The sequence below is a fragment of the Neofelis nebulosa genome, chromosome 17, assembly GCF_028018385.1.
Source record: "Neofelis nebulosa isolate mNeoNeb1 chromosome 17, mNeoNeb1.pri, whole genome shotgun sequence".
NCBI classification, from domain to species: domain Eukaryota; kingdom Metazoa; phylum Chordata; class Mammalia; order Carnivora; family Felidae; genus Neofelis; species Neofelis nebulosa.
In genome coordinates this window covers 27361482-27371493 of record NC_080798.1, presented here as the reverse complement: position 1 = coordinate 27371493, position 10012 = coordinate 27361482, and the positions used below count along the sequence as shown (strand labels likewise).

Here is a 10012-nt window from a genome sequence, read left to right as displayed (position 1 = left end):
GAGGCCAATATATATGCATATCTCATTTTATTGGCCTCACTTTATCGCTCTTTGGAAATACTGCATTTTTTACTAATGGAAGCTTTGTGGCATTGTGCAAGTCTATCAGCACCATTTTTCCAACAGCATTTGCTCACCTAATGTCTCTGTGTCACATTTTGGTAATTGTCACAATATTCCAAACGTTTTTATTGCTATTATGTTTGCTATGGTGATCTGTGGTCAGTGATCTTTGATGTTACTATTGTAATTGTTTTGGGGCATCCGTGTAAGACCATGAATTTAAGCAATGAATTTTGTGTGTGTTCTGACTGATCTACCAGCTGACCATTCCTGTATCTCTCCCTGTTCCTGGGGCTTCCTGTCCCCAAACACAATATCATTGAAATTAGGCCAATTTAATAACCCTACAATGGCATCTAAGTGTTCAAATGAAAGGAAAAGTCACATGTCTCTCACTTTAAGTCTAAAATTAAAAATGATTAAGCTTAGTGAGGGAGGTGTGTCTAAAGCCAAGACAGGCTGAAACCTGGGCCTCTTGTCCAGTTAGCCAAATTGTAAATGAATGCAAAGGAAAAGTTCTTGGAGGAAATGAAAAGTGCTACCCCAGTGGATGCATGAATGATCAGAAAGAGAAACAGCTGTATTGCTGATATGAGGTAAGTTTTCTTGGTCTGGATAGAAGATCAAACAAGTTACAACATTCCCTGAAGCCAAAGCCTAATCCAGAGCAAAACCCTGACTCTCTTCAATTCTGTGAAGGCTGAGAGAGGTGAGGAAGCTGCAAAAGAAATGTTAGAAGCTAGCAGAGGCTGGTTCATATGGTTTAAGGAAAGAGGCCGTCTCCATAATATCAAAGGACAAGGTGAAGCAGCAAGTGCTAATATAGAAGCTGCAGCAAGTTGTCCAGAAGATCTAAGATAATTAATGAATGTGGGTACAGTAAACAACAGGTTTTCAATGTAGACAAAACAGCCTTCTATTGGAAGAAGATGCCATCTAGAACTTTCATAGCTAGAGAGGATAAGTCAATGCCTGGCTTTAAAGCTTCAAGGACAGGCTGACTCTCTTGTTAGAAGCTAATGCAGCTGGTGACTATAAGTTGAAGTCAGTGCTCATTTATCATTTCAAAAATCCTAGGGCCCTTAAGAATTATGCTGAATCTACTCTGCCTGTGCTGTATAAATGCAGCAACAAAGCCTGGATGACAGCACATCTGTTTACAACATGGTTTACTGAATATTTTAAGCCCTCTGTTGAGAACTGATGCTCAGGAAAAAGGATTCCTTTTCAAATATAACTGCTCTTTGACCATGCATCTGGTCATCCAAGAGCTTTGGTGGAGATGGACAATGAAATTAATGTTGTTTTCATGTCTGCTAACACAACATCCGTTCTGCAACCCATGGATCAAAGAGTAATTTCAACTTCCAAGCCTTATTATTTAAGGAATACAGGGGCACCTGGGTGGCTCAGTCAAGCATCCAACTTCAGCTCAGGTCATGATCTCACGGTTTGTGAGTTCGAGCCCCGCATCGGGTTCTCTGCTGACAGCTCAGAGCCTGGTGCCTGCTTCAGATTCTATGTCTCTCCTACTCTCTCTGTCCCTCCCTTGCTCATACTCTGTGTCTCTCTGTCTCTCAATAATAAATAAATGTTAAAAAAATACATTTCTTAAGGCTATAGATGCCATAGATAGTGATTCCTCTGATGGGTCTGGGCAAAGTATGTTGAAAACCTTCTGGAAAAGATTCACCATTCTAAATGCCATCAAGAGCATTCATGATTCATAGGAAGATGTCAAAATATCAACACTAACAGGTGTTTGGAAACAGTTGATTCCAACCCTCACAGATAACTTTGAGGGGTTCAAGACTTCAGGGGAGGAAGTATCTGCAGATGTGGTGGAAACAGCGAGAGAACTAGAATCAGAAGTGGAGCTCAGGGTCACCTGGGTGGCTCAGTCGGTTAAGTGTCTGACTTCGGCTCAGGCCATGATCTCATGCGGTTCATGAGTTTGAGCCCCGCGTCGGGCTCTGTGCTGACAGCTCAGAGCCTGGAGCCTGCTTTGGATTCTGTGTCTCCCTCTCTCTCTCTCTCTCTCTCTCTCTCTCTCTGACCCTCCCCCACTCACACTCTGTCTCTCTTTCTCTCTCTCTTTCTCAAGAATAAATAAACATTAAAGAAAAAAAGAAGTGGAGTTCAGAGGTGGGACTGAATCACTGAAATTTCATGACCAATCTTTAATGGATGAGGAGTTGCTTCTTAAATGAGCAAGAAAGTGGTTTCTTGAGATAGCATCTACTCCTGGCAAAGATCCTGTGAATATTGATTGTTGAAATGACAACAGAGGATTCAGAATATTACATAAACTTAGTTGATAAAGCAACACCAGAGTTTGAGAGAATTGACTCCAACTCTGAAAGAAGTTCTACTGTGGGTAAAATGCTACCAATCAGCATCACAGGTTACAGAGAAATCATTTGTGAAAGGAAGAGTTAAACAATGTGGCAAACTTCATTCTTGTCTTCTTTTAAGAAGTTATCACAGTCACCTCAACCTTCAGTAGCCACCACCCTGATCAGTCAGCAGCCATCAACACCGAGGCAAAATCTACCAGAAAAATAATTACAACTTGCTGAAAGTGTTTTCATTTTCTTTGGGTAAATACCCAGTAGTGAATTTTTTGGATCATATAGTATTTCTAATTTTTATTATTGATGAACCTCCATACTGTTCTCCCCAGTGATTTCACCAATTTACATTCTCACCAATAGAGCACAAGTGTTCCTTTTTCTCTACATTCTTGTCAACACTTTTTATTTCTTGTCTCTTTCAGTTTAGCCATTCTGACAGGTGTAAGGTGATATGTCATTGTAGTTTTTATGATCATTTCCCTGGTGATTAGTGATGTTGAGCATCTTCTCATGTGTCTGTTGGCCATCTGCATGCCTTCTTTGGAAAAATGTCTATTCATATCCTTTGCCCATTTTTTAATCAGATTGATTCTTTGGTGTTGAGTTATATAAGTGCTTTATATAAAGTATTCTTGAATTCAAGAATATATATTGTTATTTTAGACATAATGCTATTGCACACTTAATAGGCTACTATATAGTGTAAATGTAACTTTTTTGTGAGCTGGAAAACCAAAAAATTCATTTGGCTTCCTTTATTGTGATATTTACTTTATTGTGGTGTCTGGAACTGAACCCACAATATCTCCAAAGTATGCCTGTATTCATTTCTTATTATTTCACAGGCTTCCAAAAAAGGTAAAATCAACAAGAACCCCAGAGAACTTCCCTCTGTGACAGAGCCACCCCCAAATCCCTTTGGATCCCAGGGCCCCAGGGGATAAACAAAATGTGCTCACAAATACATCCTAGTAAAAGGTCAGCAGAGACAGTTACAAAACGAGGCCTGGAAACAAAAGATGAGTGGCTCAGTTAAACGTCCAACTCTTGACTTCCACTCAGGTCATGATCTCATGGTTTGTGTGTTTGAGCCTGTGTTAGGCTCTCTGCTGTCAGTGTAGAGCCTGCTGCAGATCCTCTGTCCCCTCTCTCTGCCCCTCCCCTGCTCTTTCTCTCTCACTCTCTTTCAAAAACAAATATACAGTAAAAAAAAAAAAGAAAGAAAGAAACACATAGATGAACCTCGGGGGAAGGAGAGGTATGAGGCTCACTTGGACAGGTGACACAATGAAGTTGGAGACTAATATTTTGCTTCATTGACAAGAGACCTAGTAGGCAGGTGCCAAGGACAATTTCTGGAACCAAAGAGAAAGGTCCCCCAGGAAGGGTAGGATGAGCCAGCACTCCATCCTGGACAGGAACAGATGGAGCTAAATTAGCAGCCTTGCCTATTCCACTAGGTTTTACTAAGCCTGGCTGCTAACTCCCTTCCTAAGGATTCCTGACTGACAGACCTAGGGGAGAAAGAAGTATCTGCAGGGCAGAAGCACCCAGGAAACTCATACCATACTTGGGCCCCATTAGTGTGGCACCAGAAGTCCATTCAGCCCCCTAAAACCAAGTCATCCCACAGAAAGATGTAGCCCAGTCTTGCTGTCTAAAGTTGCCCTTACCTCCTCCATGTCCTCCTGCTGGGACTGTCCATGAAGACACTTGCCATAGTCTTGCTTATTTATCTTTTTCATTTATTTGTAGTCTTGTCCATGATCTGCCACCCAAAATTGTGTTAAAGAAGGCAGGGACTCTAGTCTATGTGTTTTTGTGTTTCCAAGACATGGAACAGTGCCTGATCCATTAAAGGTGCTCAAAATTTGTTCAACTGAATGAATGGATGGATGGATGGATGAGTCAAGAATCCAGAATTCTATCCAGGGGTGTTACAAAGCAGATGAGGAGAGGGAACTGTAGTCAGTGGCTCAGGCAGGAGAGAAGGGATGTGACAAAACTGAGGGTCTTCAAGGGCCTGAACTGTTTTGCTCTAGTTTCTTGCTTGGGCCACCCAGTGACAACGGGGTTGTGGGATAGAGAGGTGGGAGGTGGCTCAGGGTACATGTAGTAGGGAGTGTCTGGGATTGTTAGGAGCACAAGCAGAAGGAAGAGCCAAGAGGAAAGGAATCAGTGAACCAGGAAAGAAAAGTAAATTCTCCAAAATGAAGATTGGGGGCAGGTTCCATCTCTTTGGGGTTAGACTCACCACCTCAAGTTCCAGCTGTACTTCTGGGGCAATAAATCAAGTTTTTTGAGCCTCATTTTCCACATCTGTGAGACAGGGTAACAGCAGTTCTACCTCTTAGGGCTGGGCTGAGGATTTAGAGAGATGGCGTAGGTAAGAGCATGGCACAGGGCCTGGCAGGTAGTTGTTTTTCTTGTGGCAGAAGCTGCGATTCTACGGCAGCTTCTCTGGAGTCTTTCTGAGCCCCTGGCATAAAAAAAGATCTACCTTGGGAAGATGCTGGGGAAAGAAATCGCTTTAGCACTCTTGGGCTTAGCATAGAGACACAGAACCCATTCTAGTCCACTCAAATAGTTCACAGGATTATTCTTGCACAAAGGCAACCATTAGGTGCCAGAGACCCCCTGTATTCTTTACTGGTTTGCAACACTAATGGGCATTTCCAAAATGCACTGACCATAAACCTAAGTAAGTCTTCCTAGCAGGCAAGCCTCTTAACTTCCACCAGATTGAGATACTGAACTTGGATCCTTCTTTCAAAGGAGCATACTATGAGAAATCTTTTCTGTCTGACCTTCTGTGTCATGGAAACCACCTTCCTTCCAGGTCCAGAAGGATCCTAAGTCACAGGTCAGAGGATCAAGTTATGAGAGAGACACAAAGTCTTTTTCTTCTGTTGAACAGAGTGTGCTGGGGAGAGGAGTCGATTGGCTACATTCTCAAACTGCCTTGGGATGGGACAGCAGCATGGACAATCCCACAATACCTCAGATGGCACTTGGCTGGGCTCCCAGCAAGTAGTCTGGGACTTGCTCTTTCTGGAGGCAGGTGGGGGTTAGTGACCTTGCTTTCTCTACCAAGAGTATGGGTAGAAGCAAGGTCTTGATTTTTCAAAAACATGGTAAGTACCTGTAAATTTTCACCAAACAAAAATGCCATTGCCAAGAGGATATTTTGAGAGCTGTTTCACAGTCAAAGATGCTTAAAACATTCTATGATTCTCCCTTGTGGGGTTTCCAGGAATCTTGGGGTGCCTTGTTTCCTACCCTCTTGTTGGTTTGCTCTAGACTTGGGTACAGAGAAGACACTGTTGACTCCCCTGGGCAGAAGTGTACACTGTGGAAGAGTTGTCAGTAGGGAAAACAGAGATGAGAAACAGGTTCATTCAAACTAGCTTAGGTAATGGGGAACTGGGAAGGATATGACTGGCCAAGGACAGAAAACAGAGGACAGCTGGGCCACATGGGGCCTGGCACTGGGTGGCCAGTGTCCAAAGCTGTGCTTCTCTCTCATACCTCCTCTCCTCAAGCATCCGCTCCATCTTCTAGTTGCTTACATGCCATTTTATGCTGGCATGTGACCTCTCTGCTCTTCCAAAATGTTGGCTACAAGGGTGGATTGGCTTACCTGTCAGTTTAAGTTCTGTGCCACCATAACTGAGATAATGCAGACTCAGAAGCAGACTACCTGGTTCAGATTCCAGCTCTATTGTGTAACGCATGTGTAACTTTGGACATGTTCTGTCTCAGGTTCCTCCTCTGTAAAAGTGGAATAAAAATTGTTTCTATCTCATAAAAATGGTGCAAGTATTATATGAGTTGACTGATGAAAAAACTCAGAAGTAGTGCCTGGAAAATAAGTGCTTAAAAACATTAGCTACTGTATTCCCTGAGATCAGGAACACGACAGGGATGCCCACTCTCACCGCTGTTGTTTAATATAGTGCTGGAAGTTCTAGCATCAGCAATCAGACAACAAAAGGAAATCAAAGGCATCAAAATTGGCAAAGATGAAGTCAAGCTTTCGCTTTTTGCAGATGACATGATATTATACATGGAAAATCTGATAGACTCCACCAAAAGTCTGCTAGAACTGATACATGAATTCAGCAAAGTTGCAGGATACAAAATCAATGTACAGAAATCAGTCGCATTCTTATACACTAACAATGAAGCAACAGAAAGACAAGTAAAGAAACTGATCCCATTCACAATTGCACCAAGAAGCATAAAATACCTAGGAATAAATCTAACCAAAGATGTAAAAGATCTGTATGCTGAAAACTATAGAAAGCTTATGCAGGTAATTGAAGAAGATATAAAGAAATGGAAAGACATTCCCTGCTCATGGATTGGAAGAATAAATATTGTCAAAATGTCAATACTACCCAAAGCTATCTACACATTCAATGCAATCCCAATCAAAATTGCACCAGCATTCTTCTTGAAACTAGAACAAGCAATCCTAAAATTCATATGGAACCACAAAAGGCCCCGAATAGCCAAAGTAATTTTGAAGAAGAAGACCAAAGCAGGAGGCATCACAATCCCAGACTTTAGCCTCTACTACAAAGCTGTCATCATCAAGACAGCATGGTATTGGCATAAAAACAGACACATAGACCAATGGAATCGAATAGAAACCCCAGAACTAGACCCACAAACGTATAGCCAACTCATTTTTGACAAAGCAGGAAAGAACATCCAATGGAAAAAAGACAGTCTCTTTAACAAATGGTGCTGGGAGAACTGGACAGCAACATGCAGAAGGTTGAAACTAGACCACTTTCTCACACCATTCACAAAAATAAACTCAAAATGGATAAAGGACCTGAATGTGAGACAGGAAACCATCAAAACCTTAGAGGAGAAAGCAGGAAAAGACCTCTCTGACCTCAGCCGTAGCAATCTCTTACTCGGCACATCCCCAAAGGCAAGGGAATTAAAAGCAAAAGTGAATTACTGGGACCTTATGAAGATAAAAAGCTTCTGCACAGCAAAGGAAACAACCAACAAAACTAAAAGGCAACCAACGGAATGGGAAAAGATATTTGCAAATGACACATCGGACAAAGGGCTAGTATCCAAAATCTATAAAGAGCTCATCAAACTCCACACCCGAAAAACAAATAACCCAGTGAAGAAATGGGCAGAAAACATGAATAGACACTTCTCTAAAGAAGACATCCGGATGGCCAACAGGCACATGAAAAGATGTTCAACGTCGCTCCTCATCAGGGAAATACAAATCAAAACCACACTCAGATACCACCTCACGCCAGTCAGAGTGGCCAAAATGAAGAAATCAGGAGCCTATAGATGCTGGAGAGGATGTGGAGAAACGGGAACCCTCTTGCACTGTTGGTGGGAATGCAAATTGGTGCAGCCGCTCTGGAAAGCAGTGTGGAGGTTCCTCAGAAAATTAAAAATAGACCTACCCTATGACCCAGCAATAGCACTGCTAGGAATTTATCCAAGGGATACAGGAGTACTGATGCATAGGGGCACTTGTACCCCAATGTTTATAGCAGCACTCTCAACAATAGCCAAATTATGGAAAGAGCCTAAATGTCCATCAACTGATGAATGGATAAAGAAATTGTGGTTTATATACACAATGGAATACTACGTGGCAATGAGAAAAAATGAAATATGGCGTTTTGTAGCAACGTGGATGGAACTGGAGAGTGTGATGCTAAGTGAAATAAGCCATACAGAGAAAGACAGATACCATATGGTTTCACTCTTATGTGGATCCTGAGAAACGTAACAGAAACCCATGGGGGAGGGGAAGGGAAAAAAAAAAAAAAAGAGGTTAGAGTGGGAGAGAGCCAAAGCATAAGAGACTGTAAAAACTGAGAACAAACTGAGGGTTGATGGGGGGTGGGAGGGAGGGCAGGGTGGGTGATGGGTATTGAGGAGGGCACCTTTTGGGATGAGCACTGGGTGTTGTATGGAAACCAATTTGACAGTAAATTTCATATATTAAAAAATAAATAAATAAAAAAAAAAAAAAAACAAAACATTAGCTACTGTAAACCCCCATGAGGGATACAAACTCAAATGCCCACCCAGCAAGGAGATTCCTGAAGACATCTGCAAAGTAAAACTGGCCCATGATTACCAAAAGAAGGAAAGGATAGAACTGAGAAACAAAAATGGCAATTATCCATCCCAGTAAGATCACTGTTTCTAAAGAACACTGCTAGAAAACTCTGTTTAAAACAATAACAACACAAGAGAAGTTCTCCCTGATATTTACCCAAGTTTTGCCTGATTTTTCTATCTATTCTACCCACTCCTTTTAACATGTCCTCAATGAGTCAAAAAGAAGCATTCAGCATGGGTTTGAGAGTCAAAAAAAATTTGGGTTTGAACCAGCTTTGCCCTCTTATAACGTGACTTTGTGCAAACTACTCAATTTTTGTGATTATTAGTCTCCTCATCAATAAAATGGGGATAATAACCCTACCTCCATGACAGCATTATAAGGAAGGAGAAAAATATTTTTTTCAAGCACTCTTCAAGAATTCAAAGCTGAATTCCAATACCAAATCTTCTTGTCTCTAGGCTAATGGGCTTCAAATCCTCCAGCCACTCTTTGGGTGGCCTAGTATCCAAATCCCTCCCAATTTTACCAGACTTGTGTTGACTTTGCCTGCCTTCCTAGATGTGTTCCTTCTTCTTTAGACAATGACATCCTATACTGTTTGAGGGAAACCACCTCTCCCATTGTACACAGTCTGATGGGACTGTCAATAAAAGTGCCCTGGCTTCTGCTTCTTAGGCTTAGCGAATCAGATGTTCTCCCCTCAAGCTTCCATGTTAAGCTGAGTGATACAAAAGTTGGTGCTCATTTGCCTTGACTGGAGAGATGGTCCAGCTTTCTTGCCACCTCAGTGCCTTACTTTTCCACTTTCTCAACCTATGTCTTCAGCTTTTCAATGACAATGTGTCACTAACAAATTCTTTTTCTGCTTGTTAGACAGAGTACATTCCCATTACTTATAACCAAGGAACACTAATGTAACACATTCCAGATGGAAAATTGGGGGTTTTGGAGGAGGTTGTGAGTATTCCTGTGGGAAAGTTTAGGATGAACTCTGAGTCTGATGAGATGGGAAGTATTAGAAGCAAACATCAGAATGAGAGTGCCATTTGGGAGAAAGACTCATTAAATGGAGAAAACTTCACACCTGCATGTGGTCCAAGGAAGAAGTTGGATGTGGTAGGATTTTAGGAAATATCTGTCCAGGTGAACTAGTTGGGAGATGTCACCAGAGCACCCCTGCCCTTTCTGCCTGCTACCAATGTAACACTACACCTAGAATTGAGAGGACACAGGAAGGTTTTTCTAACTGGCACAACTCCCAAGCTTTGAGGGAGAAAGGGAGAAGTGCTAAAATTTGTTTCTTCCAAATGTTCTGGAATGCATCCAGGTGCACCCATAAAAGAAAGTTGGCACCCACCTCACCAATAAGGAGATATATTTCTCTAAACTGCAGTCATAATTCCTAATTGAATGTCTCTCTCAAAAATTCATGACACGAAAGACTGAATTATTAAGTAAATAAAATCATAAA

General features: G+C 41.7%; 1 pseudogene; it reads left to right on the top strand.

The window, feature by feature from the left end:
* Nucleotides 1-412: 412 nt before the first annotated feature.
* Nucleotides 413-3361, top strand: LOC131499197 (tigger transposable element-derived protein 1-like; annotated as a pseudogene).
* Nucleotides 3362-10012: the final 6651 nt, after the last annotated feature.